This window comes from Cervus elaphus, chromosome 5 (genome assembly GCF_910594005.1).
Source record: "Cervus elaphus chromosome 5, mCerEla1.1, whole genome shotgun sequence".
NCBI lineage: Eukaryota > Metazoa > Chordata > Mammalia > Artiodactyla > Cervidae > Cervus > Cervus elaphus.
Genome location: NC_057819.1, coordinates 29,497,608 through 29,516,052, shown reverse-complemented (window position 1 = coordinate 29,516,052; position 18,445 = coordinate 29,497,608).

The window sequence follows — 18,445 nt, the reverse complement described above, 5'->3', positions numbered from 1 at the left end:
CTGCCAGGGAATTCCCTCAAATGTTTGTTTTATCAATCCAATTGATTTAATGGAGATATGTATATTACATATGTAATATACATATGTACGTATGTATGTATATGTATATTACACTGCATATTAAAAAATGACCAGTGTAGAGTGACAAACTATATGTGCTACTAAGGCAGAGTTTGGTATCTTATACTATAGAATACATTTCTATATCAGTTCAGTCCAGTCACTCAGAGTCATGTCCCACTCTTTGCGATCCCATGAACTGCAGCACTCCAGGCCTCCCTGTCCATCACCAACTCCTGGAGTCCACCCAAACCCATGTCATATGTGTATATATATATATGTGTGTGTATATAATGTGTATATATATATATATGTATAAATACTCTGATCTTTTCTGAAGAAAAGATATTTACACATTTATAATATCAATAGCAATATAACAATGATTCTTCACAGAAATCTTTTTGGGTATACCATGGAGTTTTGATAAATGACTTAACAACTCTCATCAGATGAAGAGGGATCTTTTTAAATCCTTAGTAATCCTTAGTAGTAATTAAGACAGAATTGGCTTCTGTCTGTGGAAAGGATGTATAACCTTTTTTTTTTTTTTGAAGAAAGGCAATAATTAACCTTAGATCACATCTTGATTATTTCATTCCATAGCATTTGAAGAAGTTCTAACAATGAAGGAAGAGTCATGTGGACTTTATTTGCTGTGGTCTTGTCTATTAGGGCTGAGTACCACCACACAAGTCATATTTTACCTTTCATATCTGGATTTTTCTTTCTGTGCATGTGTGTTTACTCTGAAACAGACAAATTGCTAATTGATTTTTAAATTATGTAAAATAATTTTTTAATGTTTGATTTATAATGATGGATAGTTAAAATACCAAAGGATTTCTATAACAATATCAGTCTCATTTGTGTTTAGATTGCTTTTTTGAGTAGAAAAGATAAATGGGCCCAGGAAATGACTTAAAATCCTTAAAATGTCCAGGGAATTTGCTACTACTTATAAATAGTAAAATATGGTCAGAAGCCTTGGTCTGAACCATGCAAACTGTGTGCAATGACCCTTCCTGTAACTGTTTTCTGTTTCTCAGACCTGCAGAGCTCTCTAGCTCAAACACATCCAAGATTGCTCCAGAAATTTTGAGACATGCTTATAATTCACAATAGATGCCTGTAAAGTGCTACCTGTCCCACCCTCGCTGAAGCAAGTGCAGAAGTTCAGTCCATTGGTGGTGGATTTGAGGCAGTAAAAGGTGAGGGCGTGGGACTCAGTCAGACTTGGGTTTACACTCTGACTCACCACTTATTAGCTATGTGATTGTGAGCAAGTGACCCACTCTCTCCAAGTCCTCATGTATGGGATTAAACAAGGATTTCAGCACTTATTCTTTTGTGTTGCAAAGACAAAATGGCAATGATGTGCTCCTGTCTTCATTCAATACTATGTATTGAGAGCCCACCCTGTGTCCTTCGATGTTCTCCCAGGATCCTGTGACAGATGTGGTATTGATCTGCTCTTGTGGAACTTTAAACTTAGGATATTAACACATGTATTAGAGGAAACAGTATATAAGTGTCCAGTAAATGTCACCCATGGTACGGGCATTGTGCCTTCCGATGGATAGTTCTATCACATCTGAGAGCCCAATGTTGTTATAAAGTAGCTTCTCTCAGAACACAAATGTTTAAAGAATAAAGGAAAAATTAACCTCAGTATTTAGAAAGGAGAAACACAACCACTCATACAATATGGTTAATTGTTAACAGTGGTGGAAATCATAGGATGAGTGAAAACTATAAACTAGTTAGTTGTCAGTTCCTGATATATTTGAATGAACCCTCCTCTGCTTTCTCCCCCCACTTCCCTCCCCCGTCCTCCACAGGCACATTGATAAGGAATTCTAATTGTTTGGTTCACTTCACAGCTATTATCACAGCTGGAAATTAGCTGGAAAAATAATGTTGAAAAAAATTATGATGACCAGATTTACTTATAGGGCTTATTGAGATGCCAAATGATATGAAACCCTACAGAGAAACTTCAGAGGAAGAGTGAGAGGTAGAAGTTTTGGAAGAAAAGCACACAGATGCTCACTTTAGCTATATTTCATAAAATAATATAAAAAGAATAAAAAAGAAAAGTCAAGTATGAGTGTGAGGGAGACCTTGCTGTTGGAAACCAACCCAAGGAGTTCCAGAAGAAAAGACCATGGATGACTTCTTGTTACTTGGGAAAAGATTTTCAGAAACAGGAAGAGAAGAAAGAATTCAAGGGCAAGCCAGTGAATGAATGAAATATTGAATTAAATGCTTTGGCTCGTATGTTTCCCCTAAGCTCCACTGTTCCAAATAATAGAAACCAATATCTGGTGAAGGGATGATGAGCCAGAGGTTTGATCCACAGTGTAATTATGATGCTTTGAGATTTTGCTTACTTTTTTGTTTTGCTATCCTTCCATACACTCCTGTGGATTAGCATGTAGGAGAATCAGAGAATCCTGATGCTGAGAGAGACCCCAGTGATGACCACTATCCAAGTTTTCAATCAATGGAGAAAGAGTGTACAATGACTGAGCTGACTTTGCCAAGGTCATCATGCAGAAAGTGGTCTAGCAGGATGGCAGCTTTTTTCTATGTACTTTTGTGTTCTGTCTGCAAAACAAGTTTACTTCTTATTTGTCCTGAGGTTCAGCTGCTGGAAAATGAAACCATCTGGTAATTTATTTTTTCTTAGAAAAACATACATTTCTTTAAGAGTTTCAGTGAATTAGCACAGAATTACACATAATATTATCTTTTAAGGGTTTAACTACATCTATTTGTTAATTATTTTGGTCAGAATTTTGTATGTACTTACCATTTGATTTGTTTGGCCCTTATTTTTCACAGATTTTTAAAAATTGTCTTTTAAAATTGGTTCTAATATCCTCAATTTCATTTTTTCCTTGTTTATCTTCAGAACTTTATGTAGTCTACTTTTGTTTTCTTTCTTACTTTGAATGTTTATTTTCATCTGTAATTTGCTTTCAGCCTTTTGTTAAAATTATGAAAGCCTCTAAAGGTATACATTTGCCACTGTCTACAACTTCTGTCACATCCTATATGTTTGCTAAGCACATTTGCACTGTTATTTTCTAAATAACCTCCATTTGAAGTTTCAGTAGCTTTTTTGACTCAGTTGCCCTATATTAATAGTAGGAAATGTGGGCTGTAAAATTTGTGCTTTAAAAAATGTCTTCATATGTTCTTTGTGGACTAATATTTACTCAAATGCTTATATTTATATAGACATTTTTCAAAGTTACAGTTACTTACAAAATTTGAATCTTTATTAAAATATTTTTATTCATAGTTATATTTTGCAGCATTATTTTATTCTGTCTTAAAAGCTCACTAAAATCATATTTCAAAATAAATAAACTACTTGGATTTATAAGTTGCATTTTCTCTTGCCACTCTACTTAGTTTTGTTTTTAAAAAATTTTTCATTTATTTATTTGTTTTATTATTTTTGGCTGCGTTGGGTCTTTGTTGCTGCATGCAGGCTTTTACTAGAGAGAGCAGAGGCTACTCTCTAGTTGCAGTGCATGGGCTTCTCTTGTTGTGGAACACAGGCTCCAGGGTGAGCTGGCTTCAGTAGTTGGGGCTTGAAGGCTCCTCAGTAGTGTGGCAAGGGGCTTAGTTGCTCTGCGGCATATGGAATCTTCTCAGACCCAAGGATCAAACCCATGTCCCTTACATTGGTAGGCAGACTCTCAACAACTGGATCAATAGGGAAATCTTCTACTTAGTCTCTGAATATCATTGCCCTCTCCAGTCTTCTTTTCAGTACTATATGTATTAAAAAGCAGTAACCACTATTTTATTTTTAAACTTTACTGTCTTTTTGAATTCTCAATCAGCCCAGCTGGACACTGCTATCTAGCCATGGTTTGTTTGCTTTATCCTATTCTATTACTGAAAAGTTACAAATTTTGTCAGTATATTTTTATCCCCAAACACTTGGACTATATTCCTACTATTCTAATCAAATACTCATCTTGAATCCCCCTTTATCCCGGAAAGGCAAGACATTTCTACACTCCAAACCTCCCACCTACCATCCCTGGTCTTTATTTATCTTTGGAATTCTAAAACATTCTAATTTTTTTGAATGTTTAGGTTAAGACCTGGTTAGCCATGGCCCAAATCTCAGACACATGTTTTGCTTGGCACCTTCAGAGCTTTTTTTTTTTTTTTTTCCCAATACTGGAACTGTCTTTGTATATTAAAAAATTGCAGTGTTACATATAAATCTCTGGATTCTCTTGAAATGTACTCAGGCCCTTTAATGGGGTGATGCTCTGAGAGGTCTTTGTGGCTTCTGTGTCCTTGAGTAGCAGACACACCCCCAGCTCAGCATCTTCCCACACTCTGTGTCCAAAGGTGGGATCTCATTCCTAACCTCATGACCGGGTTCCATGGTCATGTGAAATTGTGATCATCACTCTAAAGATGTCTACCTAGATTATTATCAAAATATTATTTATGTCATATATCTTGTTTTTAGGAAAAAAGTTTAAATATTTCAAATTTAAACATATACCATTGAAACATATTTAATATTTCGAGTCAGCCTTTTAATGTGATAATCTATTTAAAAATTATTTGATTATCCCTAGCTGTTAAGGTACAGTTTTAAATTATTTCTATTATTTTTTCAAGCCATACATGTTAGTGTTATATATTCTGAGTTTTGCATACTTGCAAATATCATTTTCTTGTGGCCTGCACCCACAGAGGATGGTTTGATAGGAAAGGCAGTCTTTAATGAGTAATTTTTTGTCTCAAATCCTAGAAATTTACTTTTATTTTTCTGCATTTACTGTTTTGAAGAAGTAAGGGCTAACCTGACTCTTCTTAAATTAAAACAAAAGGTTTGGATGTTTTTAGTATTTTTTTGTCATCCTAACACCATTTTTTCTAAGCATATTTTAAGTCTCTATGATTCTTACACTCAGTTACTAAGCTTTGCTAATCTAGATCTTGGCCATTTGTTAACTCATAGATGTTTTATTTCATTAAATCTTTCATCATTGCCCCTGCTTTACATGTTGTACTTTCTTCCACAGTTATTTCTATTAATTTCTGGTGGTCATTTTCTGTCTTTCAGTTATAAATTTTTACTTATTGTTTTGCTTTCTTTGGGCCATTTTTCCTCTGTGGTATTCAGAAATATGTCTAGCTTTGCTTTTCACATTAGGATTTGATTTTTATTCTTTGTCAATGTCACTGTTTTATCACCTTCAATGTGCATTTTGTTACTGCTACTGTGATCTTTTCTCATCTAACCTATTTCACTTTTAATAGGTTGAGGATCTTTCAAAACAGAAGATGTTTTTAAAACTATAGCATTTTTGAAGATTTTTGCAACTGTTTCACATGTGGCTTGGGTTTGTCTTTTTTTTTTTTTTTTTCTGAGAATGTCGCTCTTTTCCTAGAAATTTTCCTGGCTTCTCAGCTGCTTAGCCTTGTCAGCTGCTTTTCCTTGCTTGGCAGTGTTTTTAAGACCACATGGTCTTCTTTTTCTCAGTCTTTTAATGGGGTGCTCTCTAGAACTCGTGTTTTCCAGGGACAAGCTGTGTCGACTGCCCTGTCCTTGTTTCTCTGATGTCACATGGATTTATTCCAGTGCTGTCCTGTCATTGTCTGCAGGTTTTAGCCTGGTTCTCAGAGCACTAAAATCAAATTTCATAAAGTCATTAGGTTGCAAAACAAAGGAATACATAAAAATTATAATTCCCATGCTTTGAAGTTTATTCAGCCTTCTGCCATCTACAATCTTTAACTGAGGAGATACATTTTCCAAAGAGATGCCAAGCACCCAATTCCTCTTCCTCCAAATCATTTTACTCTCTCTTGCCTAGACGTTTCCTTGAAATTTTAATCTCTAAAAGAATTAAGGTAGTATTTATGAGTGTGTGTGCATGTGTATGCGTTGAGGTATTGAGGCAGAGGGTAGGATTAAGTTGAGCAAGTAGAGGATTCTGAAATGAGCAAGCTGTGACATCTATTCAACTGAAGAGTGACTGCTCTGTTTTCCTGTTGGCATGTATCTTGCATAGCCGGTCCAGTGGGCAGAGCTGAAAAGGTAGCTGAAGGGCCTTCTCACCTTCCTTTAGGTGTGTGTTCAGCTCCATCCAGTCTGCCTTGAGGTACATGGACTCTCTTTCTGGGTTTCATATTTTTTGGAGTTTTCATAGGCAGTGGGTTGGGAAGGTCAGAGCAGTTGCTGTAGGGATTACTAGCCTTTTTTTTTTTCTTTCTTTTGTTGTATTTTGATTTGAAAGTCTCCTTAAGTGACACTTTAGGAGTGTCACTTAAATAGATGAATGACCTTGTTTATCATTCCATGAAACTACTAGGGAGGCTGAAAGTAAAGAGGTGGGGAGTGTGGCCAGAAGTAGGCACAAGGCAATAGTGAAAATGCTGATGTTACAGAAAGATAATTCATTATGAGTGTAGGGCATGCATGCTCAGTCCTCTGTATATCTGACTCTTTGCGACGCCACCAACTGTAGCCCACCAGGCTCCTCTGTCTACAGAATTTTCCAGGCAAGATTACTGGAGTGGGTTGCCATTTCCTACTCCATATGAGTGCAGTAGACAATATAAAATTACATTCAGAAATATTGCTAGACATCTAAATAGATTTTACCACCAATATGTCATTAAGAAAAGTCTAGATTATAATAAAAATTCATTTGAATGTGGTGACATACATAATAATTTGCTTATGAAAAGGAGAAATATCACAAATTCCTGATACCTAAAAAAGGTTCAAGGTTATTATCTAAAATATTCACTTAAATAGACTAACCCAATCCTGACCATTTTCTGGTGAATTAGATATTATCATGCATACAAGTATTACCTACATATCCAGATATACATTTGCCTTAGATTATTTGTTGTTACACTTTACTTTTGAAGGAAATGTGATGGGTAATAAAGATCTATAAATGTAGTTAAATGCATGACACTGTAACCTCCTAATAAAATGAGAGACAATATAATATTCTCTTTACTTAGCATACTCACACTTTTCTTTTTAGGAGTGCCACAACCTGAAGCCTTTGCTCAAAATGATGAAGCTCCCTTAAAGGTTAATGAAGAGGTTTCACAGTTGCTGTAATTTCCAACCACCCACTCCTAAACCTCATTGTCTGAAGCTGTGTCCCAGTGATTCTTTAAAAGTTATGATCTGCCTCATTTCAACTGGCTTTACTGTAGCTGCCAGGGCTTCTTGCTTTCATCTGCACTACACGTTTGGTCAAATATTTTTATGGACAATCCAGGACCGAATGCTGAATGCTGCCGTGGCATTCTTTCTTTGGACTCTTTGACAGCTAGGCAGAGAATGGAGTATGAAAGAACAACACAGCCTGGGGAAGCTTCACACAGAGTGTGGAACCTGTGTGACATCAAGATCCGGGCCTAAGGCAAAGCCATTCAAGGGACTGTGCCTGAAGTCCTACATGGTATGAGGAGGTTTCTTGCTAAGTATAATGGAAATCTATTTTTGCATATACATGATCCGTGTGTGTGTATGTGTGTACAGACAATTAAAAACAGAGAAGGAGAAAAAGAGAGGTGAGGCATGATGGAAATACAGCAAAGTTGGCAGAGAGCATGTCTGTCTAGAGAGAATTAGGGATATTTTAATGCTGCTCTGACATTTTAGAAAGTAGTTTTTAAAATATAAACATAGTTTACCAGTACATAGACTTTGCCGAGTACTGAAAAGCTTTAGCATTCTATATTAATGCAAATTATGAATATAATAATCTAACTTTTAAAATGTTTTGACTATATTATGTAACTAATTCCTAATACTACTTACTATGTTATGGTACTGCATCATTTCCAGCATCTTCCTATGATACTCTAGCTGCAGAGTAAAAAAATAATTTTTTTTTTATTGAAGTATAGTTGACATATAACATTATATTAGTTTCTGAGGTGCAACATGGTAGTTTGATATTTATATAAATTGCAAATTGATAATCATGGTAAATCTAGTAACTGTCTGTATTGATACAATGCTATTATGATATCGACTATATTCCCTATGTTGTGTGTTACATCGCTTGGCTTATTTATTTTATAGCTTCAAGCTTGTATCTCCTAACCCCCTTCACTTATTTCTCCCAACCCACTATTCTTCTCCCTTCTGGTAACAACCAGCTTGTTCTCTGTATCTATAAATCTGATTCTGTTTTATCTGTTTTGTGTTTTTTTAGATTCCTCAATTATATTCCAAATCATATGGTACTTACTTTATCTGTCTGGCATTTCACTTAGCATAATACCCTGTAGGTCCATCCATATTGTCCCAAATGGCACTATTTCATATTTTTAATGACTGAGTAGAATTCCTACAAACATGTACATATATACATACACTACATCTTCTTTATCCATGAGCATCTTTTCATGTGTCTGTTAGCCATCTTTATGTCTTCCTTAGAAGAGACACAGATGTACAGAACAGACTTTGGGACTCTGTGGGAGAAGGCGAAGGTGGGATGTTCTGAGAGAACAGCATTGAAACAAGTATACTATCAAGGGTGAAACAGATCACCAGCCCAGGTTGGATGTATGAGACAAGTGCTCAGGGCTGGTGCACTGGGAAGACCCAGAGGGATGGGATGGGGAGGGAGGCGGGAGGGGGGATCGGGACGGGGAACACATGTAAATCCATGGCTGATTCATGTCAAGGTATGGCAAAAACCACTACAGTATTGTAAAGTAACTAGCCTCCAACTAATAAAAATAAATAAAAAGAAAATAAAAAAAGAAGAATGTCTATTCTGCTTTTTTCCCCCAATTTAAATTAGACTGTTCAGACATTTTTTGGATATCGAGTTATATATTTTTTAAAATATATTCTGGATATCAACACACTGTTGGTCATATCATTTGCAGATACTTTGTCCCATTTAGTAGGTTACGTTTTGATTTTGTTGATGGTTTCCTTCACTATAAAAATTCTTTTTTATTGTCATCCATTGTTAAATTTTTGCTTTTGCTGTCAAAAGCTGAGGAGACAGATACAAAAAAAAAAAATGTTTTTAGAACTGATGTCAAACTGTACTGCCTATGTTTTCTTCCAGGACTTTTAATGGTTTTGTTTTATATTTAAGTCTTGAATCCATTTTAAGATTTGAATATGGTACAAGAAAGTGGTCTCCTTTCATTCTTTCATATGTGGATGTCCAGTTTTCCCAACATCATTTACTGAAGAGACTGTTTTTCCCCATTATATATTTTTGACTCCTCTGTGGTAAATTAAATGACCATGTAAATATGGATTTATATCTAAACTCTATTCTGTTCCAGTGATCTATGTGTTTATTTTTGCACCAGTACCGCACAGTTTTGATCACTATATCTATGTAATATAGTTTGAAATCAGGGAGCATGATACCTCCAAATTTGTTTTTCTTTCTTTACATTGCTTTGGATATTTTGTGGTTCCACTTAACTTTGGGATTATGAGTTTCAATTCTGTGAAAAATGTTAATATTTTGATAGAGATTGCATTACATCTGTAATTTCTTTGGGTAATATGAACATTTTAACTATATTAATGGATCTTCCAACCCAAAAGCATGGTGCACATTTCCATTTATTTCTGTCATATTCAATTTATTTCACCACCAATGTCTGATAGATTTCAGAGTACAGAGTTTTCACCTTCTTGGTTAAATTGATTCCTAGGTATTTTATTCTTTTGGATACTATTGTAAATCGGGTTGTTTTCTTAATTTCTCTTTCAATAGTTTTTTATTAGTGTATAAAAACACAACAATTTCTATATATTGGTTTTATATCTTGCAACTATATTGAACTCTTCATTACTTCTAATAAAACTAGAAGTTCTGTTATTACTCTCAACAGAAGCAGAAGATACTAAGTAAAGGTGGCAAGAATACACAGAAGAACTATACAAAAAAGAATTTAACTTCCCAGAAAACCACGATGAGGTGATCACTCACCTAGAGCCAGATATCCTGGAATGCGAAGTCAAGTGGGCCGTAGGAAGCATCACTACGAACAAAATTAATGGAGGTCATAGAATTCCAGTTGAGCTATTTCAAATCCTAAAAGAGATGCTGGTAAAGTGCTGCGCTCATCATGCCAGCAAATTTGGAAAACTCAGCAGTGGCCACAGGACTGTTTTCATTCCAATCCCAAAGAAAGGCAATACCAAAAAATGTTCAAACTACTGCACAATTTCACTCATCTCACATGCTAGTAAAGTAATGCTCAAAATTCTCCAAACCAGGCTTCACAGTACGTGAACTGAGAAGTTCCAGATGTTCAAGCTGGATTTTGAAAAGGCAGAGGAACCAGAGGTCAAATTGCCAACATCCGCTGGATCATTGAAAAGCAAGAGAGTTCCAGAAAAACATCTACTTCTGCTTTGTTGACCACACCAAAGCCTTTGACTGTGATCACAAACTGTGGAAAATTATTAAAGAAATGGGAATACCAACCACCTACCTGCCTCCTGAGAAATCTGTACGCAGGTCAGGAAGCAACAGTTAGAAACAGACATGGAACACTGGACTTGTTCCAAATAGGAAAAGGAGTACGTCAAGGCTGTATATTGTCACCCTGCTTATTTAACTTATATGCAGAGTACATCATGAGAAACGCTGGGCTGGAAGAAGCACAAGCTGGAATCAAGATTGCCAGGAAAAATATAAACAACTTCAGATATGCAGATGACACCACCCTTATGGCAGAAAGTGAAGAAGAACTGAAGAGCATCTTGATGAAAGGGAAAGAGGAGAGTGAAAAAGCTGGCTAAATAAGATCATGGCATCCAGTCCCATCATTTCATGCAAGTAGATGGGGAAACAATGAAAACAGTGAGACTTTATTTTCTTGGTCTCCAAAATCACTGCAGATGGTGACTGCAGCCACGAAATTAAAAGATGCTTACTCCTTGGGAGAAAAGCTATGACCAATCTAGACAGCATGTTAAAAATAAGAGACATTACTTTGCCAGCAAAGGTCCATCTAGTCAAAGCTATGGTATTTCCAGTAGTCATGTATGGATGTGAGAGTTGGACTATAAAGAAAGCTGAGTGCTGAAGAATTGATGCTTTTGAAATGTGGTGTTGGAGAAGACTCTTGAGAATCCCATGTACTGCAAGGAGATCAAACCAGTCAATCCTAAAAGAAATTAGTCCTGAATATTCATTGGAAGGACTGATGCTGAAGCTGAAGCTCCAGTACTTTGGCTAGGTGATGGGAAGAACTGACTCCATTGGTAAAAACCCTGATGCTGGGAAAGATTGAAGGCAGGAGAAGAGGGCAACAGAGAGTGAGATGGTTGGATGGCATCACCAACTCATTGGCCATGAGTTTGAGCAAGCTCTGGGAGTTAGTGATGGACAGGGAAGCCTGGCGTACTTCAGGCTATGGAATCACAAAGAGTCGGACATGACTGAGTGACCGAACTGAATTGATTAGATTTTTTGGTCGTGTCTTTAGGGTTTTCTATATTTAGATCATGTAATCTATAAATAGTGACACTTACTTCTTTCTTTCCAATTGGGATGCTTTATTTCCTTTTTCCTGTCTGATTTCTGAGGCTAGAACTTTAAAAGCTATGTTGAATAAAAGTGGTATGAGTGAGCATTCTTATTTTGTTCTCATTTTAGAATAAAACTTTTCAGCTTTTCCCTCTTGAGAATGATTTTGGCTGTGGGTTTACCATTTATGACCCTTATTATGTTGCAGCATGTTCCTTCTATATCCACTTTGTTGAGAATTTTTAATGATATTAATGAATGTTAATAATTATAATGATATTAATGACTCAATTTTTAATGATTCAAATGAATCATTTGAATTTTTTCAAAAGCTCTTTCTGCATCTATTGAGATGGTTATATGATTTTTATCTTTGGTTTACTTAATGTGGTATGTCATGTTGATTGGTTTGCAGATCTTCCCTTCTTTTATTTTGCCCATCCCACCCAGCTTGCAAGATTTTAGTTCCCCGATCAGGGACTTACCCTGGGCCTATGGCAGTGAAAAAACCAAATCCTAACCACTGGACCATCAGGGAATTCACTGATTTGCAAGTATTAAAACATACATTCCTCCCTGGAAAAAATTTCCCTCTTAATTACAGTGTATGATCCTTTTAATGTATTTTTTAATTTAAATTAATTTATTTATTTTAATTGGAGGCTAATTACTTTACAATATTGTAGTGGTTTTTACCATACATTGACATGAATCAGCCATGTGTGTACATGTGTCCCCCATCTTGAACCTCCCTCCCACTTCCCTCCCCATCCCATCCCTCAGGGTTGTCCCAGTGAACCAGCTTTGAATGCCCTATTTCATGCATCAAACTTGGACTGGTGATCTATTGCACATATGGTAATATACATGTTTCAGTGCTATTCTCTCAAATCATCCCACCCTCTCCTTCTCCCACAGAGTCCAAAAGTCTGTTCTTTATATCTCTGTCTCTTTTGCTGTCTCGCATATAGGGTCATTGTTACCATCTTTCTAAATTCCATATATATACTGTATAATTTATTTTTAAAATCCATTTACTAAAATGTTGTGAGGATTTTTGCTTATCATGAATCGGTTCAGTTCAGCTCAGTTGTGTCCGACTCTTTGTGACCCCATGGACTGCAACATGCCAGGCTTCCCTGTCCATCTCCGACTCCAGGAGCCTGCTCAAACTTGTGTTCATTGAGTCAGGGATGCCATTCAACCATCTCATCCTCTGTCGTCCCCTTCTCCTCCCACCTTCCATCTTCCCCAGCTTCAGGGTATTTTCCAGTGAGTCTGTTCTTTGCATCAGGTGGCCAAAGTATTGGAGTTTCAGCTTCAGCATCAGTCCTTCCAATGAACACCCAGGACTGATCTCATTTAGGATGGACTGGTTGGATCTCCTTGCAGTCCAAGGGACTCTCAAGACTCTTATCCAACACCACAACTCAAAAGGACCAATTCTTTAGCGCTCAGCTTTCTTTATGGTCCAACTCTCACATCCATACATGACTACAGGAAAAACCATAGCTTTGACTAGATGGACCTTTGTTGTCTCTGCTTTTTAGCATGCTGTCTAGATTGGTTATAGCTTTTCTTCCAAGGAGCAAGTGTGTTTTAGTTTCATGGATGCAGTCACCATCCACAGTGATTTTGGTGCCTCCTCCGTCACTGTTTCCATTGTTTCCCCATCTATTTGTCATGAAGTGATGGGACTGGATGCCATGATCTTAGTTTTTTTAATTTTGAGTTTTAAGCCAGCTTTTTCACTCTCCTCTTTCACTTTCATCAAGAGGCTCTTCAGTTCCTCTTCACTTTCTGCCATAAGGGTTGTGTCATCTGCATATCTGAGGTTATTGATATTTATCCTGGCAATCTTGATTTCAGCTTTATCCTATTCCAGCTAATTTATCATGAATTGTGCTCAGCAATTTTTTGTAGTATTTTTATATGGTTTTGATATCAGGGTGATGTAGACCTTGAAGAATGAAGATGGAACCATTCCTTCATCTTCAATTTTTTGAAATTACTTGAAGAGTATAGGTGTTAACTCTTCTTTAAATGTTTGGTAGAATTCACCTGTGAAGCTTTTACTTATTGGTGTTGTTTTTATTGTTACTGATTCAATTTAATTACTAGTAATTTGTTTGTTTAGGTTTTCTATTTTATCCTCATTCAGTACTGAAAGGTTGTGTGTTTCTGGATTTTTGTCTATTTCTTCTAGGTTGTCCAACATGTTGACATATAACTGTTCATGGTAATCTCTTCTCATCTTTTGGATTTCAATTTTGTGGTGGTGTTGTAACATCTCTTTAATTTCTGATTTTATTTATTTGAACCTTGTCTTTCTTTTTTTTTTTTTCCCTTGATGAGTCTGGATAAAGTATTGCTTTTCAAAGAATCAGCTCTTAGTTTCACTGATCTTTTCTATTTTTTATTCTGTACTTCATTTACTTCCACTCTGCTTCCCTGGTGGCTCAGATGGTAAAGTGTCTGCCTGCAATGAGGGAGACCCGGGTTCAATTCCTGGGTTGGGAAGATCCCCTGGAGAAGGCAATGGCAACCCACTCCAGGACACTTGCCTGGAAAATTCCATGGACAGAGGAGCCTGGTAGGCTACAGTCCATGGGGTAGCAAAGAATCGGACACAATTGAGCGACTTCACTTTCACTTTCAATCTTTATTATGTGCTTCTTTCTACTAATTTTTTATTTCATTTCTTTTTCTAGTTTCTTTAGATGCAAGTTTAGATTATTTATCCACATCTTTTCACTTTTTTTTTTTTTTGCTGTGTTTTACAGCTGTATCACTATAAACTTCCTTCTTAGAACTGCTTTTGCTGTGTCCCATAGATTTAGGATCATTGTAATTCTATTTTCATTTGTTGCAATATACCTTTTGATTTCCTTTTAAATTTCTTTGTTGATCTACTGGTTGTTTAGTATCATGCTGCTTAGCCTCCACTTTTTTTGTGTTTATTACCCCACTTTTATTCCTTTAATTAATTTCTAGCTCATTACTTTGTGTTTGGAAAATATGCTACTTAAATTTTTTGAGACCTTTCATGGCTTAACATGTGCTCTATCCTGGAGAATGTTGCATGTGCATTTAAAAAGAATGTGTATTCTGCTGTTTTAGCTTATAATGTTTTGTATATAAAGATATATATATATATAAATTAATTTGGCTAAGGCATCATTTAAGGATGGTGTTTCTGTTTACTTTCTGTTTGGATGATCTATCCATTGATATAAATGAGCTGTTAAAGTTCCTTACATTACTGTATTATCAACATCTACCTTCATATATGTTAATATTTGCTTTATGTATTTAGGTGCTTTTATGTTGGGTTCATAGATATGTATATGTTGTATCCTCTTTTTGGATTGATCTCTTTATCATTATGTAATACCCTTCTTTATCTCTTGCAATTGTCTTTGTTTTGAAGTCTATTTTGTCTGATGGAAATATTGCTACCCAAGCTTTATTTTTGTTTCCATTTGTGTGGAGTATTTTTTTCTATCCCTTTACCTTCTTTGGATCTTAAGTGAGTCTTTGTAGGTAGCATATATGTGGATATTGTCATTCTTCTCTATTCATACATCCTATGTCTTTTACTTGAAACATTTATTTCATTTACATTTGAAGCAATTATTGATAGGTATGTACTTAATGCCAGTTTGTTCACTATTTTCTGGTTGTTTTTGTAGTTATTTTCAGTTTCATTCTTTTTTTCGCTTTCCTTGTGATTTGATGACTCTAATGCTGTGTTTGTATTCATTTCTCTTTATTTTTTGTGTATCTGTTATAAGTTTCTGATTTGCATTTACCATTAGATTCATATATAATGATCTATGTATATCACAGTCTATTTTATGTTTTTATGTTGATGATCACATACTGATGCATTCTAAAAGCACAATATTTTTCATTTTTACACAATATTTTTCCCCCACTAGTTTTTATAATTTTGATGTCATATTTTGCATCTTTTCATTTTATGTATTACTTAGCTAATTATTTTAGTTATAGATGATTTTGCTATATTTAATTTTTAACCTTCATTCTGACTTTATAGATGGTTAATCCACTACCTCTAATATGTATTTACCTTTACCAGTTAGATTTTTTTCTTTTGTAACTTTTTGTTTCTAGTTGTGACCTTTCTTTTTTATTAAAAGAAGTCCCTTCAACATTTCTTGTAAGGCTGGTTTAGTGGTGATGAACTTTAACTTTTGCTTGTGTGAGAAACTGTATATCTCCTGAAATTCTGAATAAAATCTTGAAGGGTAGAGTATTCTTGATTGTAAGGTTTTTTCCCCTGCTTTTAGTAGTTCAGAGTTATTATGCCAGTGCCTCTGGCCTGTAAAGTTTCTGCTGAAAAATCAGCTGGTAGTCTTAATGGGGGATAAGACTAATTGTTTTTCTTTTGCTAATTGTGACTAATTGTTGTTCTTTTGCTGCTGTTAAGATTTTACCTACCTTTAACTTTTGACATTTTAATTATAATGTGTCATGGTGTGGGTCTCTTTGGATTTGTCTTATTTGGGAATCTCCGTGCTTCCTGGACCTAGATGTCTATTTCCTTTGCTGGGTTAAGAAATTTTTTGGCCATTATTTCTTTAAATATGTTCTTAGCCCCATATTCTCTCTCTTCTCCTTTTGGGACCCCTATAATGTGAATGTTTGTAAGCTTGAGCTTGTCCTAGAGGTTCCTTAAACTGTCTTCAATTTTAGCTGTTGAGTCTCTCCAGGGTATTTTCATTTCAGTTTTTGCATTCTTCAATCTGATTGATTTGTGTTTTTTTATATGTTCTAACTCTGCTGAGGTTCTCACCAAGTTCATCCATTTTTCTTTGGAATTCAGTAGGCATCTTTATACTTCAACTCTTTACCTGGTAAATTGCTTATCTCCATATTGTTTAGTTCTTCTCTTGAGATTTTGTATTATTCTTTCATTTGAAAGATATTCCTTTGTCTCATTTTCCTAAATATCTTCTTCCAACAATACTTTGTTTCTATGTATTCAGTGTTTTAGCCATTTCCCCTGTCTTTAAAGAGGGGCCTTAAGTAGAAGATGTCCCATAGGGCCCAATGGCATAATCCCCCCAAGGTCACCAGAACAAGGGATGTCGCTTATATGGGAAATATGTGTATACTTCTGTTGCCTCTTTGATTGCTGTGGGCATGCTGGTGGACAGGGCGAGCCCCTAGCTGACTCCTCCAGGCCTGGAAACAACCACTGTGGGTAGGTTGATGTGTGGGATTGGCACCCAGCATGACTGGTTGCAAAGCCTGACCATGACTATTAGAGGTGTGCAGGTGAATGAGACTGCCCCCCTCCCACAGGTGGGAGCAGTTTGGGAGGATTGCCAGTGCTGACTGAGGCCATCCATAGGGTGGGGCATGGCAGGAGCAACCATGCGGTTTTCAGCTATATTAGCACCTTTCAGACCAAGGTCAACATGCATGCTCAATGAGCAGATTTGTTCACAACATAGTATTTTTTATTCTAAAGAGCTAAATGTCAGATTTTGTGGTCTTTTAGGAAAATGATTGGATAATACCTGATGTCATATGTCTGTGAGATATGATATCTGTCAGGAATATATTATTTTTAGTGAAGAGATAGTTATCCTAATAAATAAATATAGTATAAATTATGTCAGGCTCAAAGAGGTCTTGAGGGTAATTCTGTGTGAGTTATTTCCAAGATTCCACCCAATGTTGACAAATTAAAATGATCTTTCATCAGGGATGTCAGAGTTGAGGTTTGAAGCATTATATTTTGAGAAAAAAACCTATTCTTCCTATTTCTTTTTCTTTTTACCTGATTCTTTCAACAATAATATTCTACATTTACTGAGATAGATTTTGTTTATCACAGTGTTTCAGAAAGGAATTGGAGACAAACTTTTCAGTACATTTTCCTGTATGGGCTACAATTTGCTTTATAAGTGTAATATATGCATATTTTGGTCCTTTGCCTATTGCTTAACCTCCATATGTCTTTTGGAAGGGAATAACCACACATATATTTTCAGGCAACAGCAAAATCTTGGAGATTAGGTCATCTTGAAAATAAAATATAAACCAAGTTAAGATGACCCATTCTCAAGTGGCCTCTGGAAGGATCCTTTAAATAAATTTGCTGTCATGTCCAGCTCTTTGCAATCTAGTTCAGAATACTGGAGTGGGTAACCTTTCCCCTCTCCAGGGGATTGGAAACAACCAATCCCTGGGTTGTTCCCAGGGATTGAACCCTGGCCTCCTGCTTTGCAGGGGGACTCTTTACCAGCTGAGCCACAGGAAGGATCCTTTAGTAAACAATTTTTTCAGCATCCCAATCATGCTGCCATCAATTCCACTACCAGAACGTAGTTTTACTATTAAGAATCCTTAAGAAAAAAAAAAAAAAAAACTAATATAGTAGATTTAATGCTTGGTGGACGCAAAAGCATGGTCTTTCTTTCCTTGTATAAACTCCAGTAACTCAGATAGTATGTTATCAGTTATGACATCTTCCCTGCCAGAGGAGTGGGAAGTTGATATTTACTGACTAATAGCAGTTCTGTCCCAGTAAACCTGGGGACTGTCTAGCTTGATCACATGATCCAAGCAGAACCAATCAAGGCCTTTTTAGGGATGATTATATGTATGCTGAAAGAGAAAGGGTTTTTCTTCTTCTGGGATTGTAGATAGTAAGTACCATACAAAGCTTACTACTTTCTGGATGCTTTTTTGCTCTTCATGGGCAGAACCTGCTTGACAATAAAAAATAAATAAAGAAATAAATGATAAATGTGAGGCGAAGATTCCTAAGGACATCACTCAAAATACTAGACCCTCTTATGCAT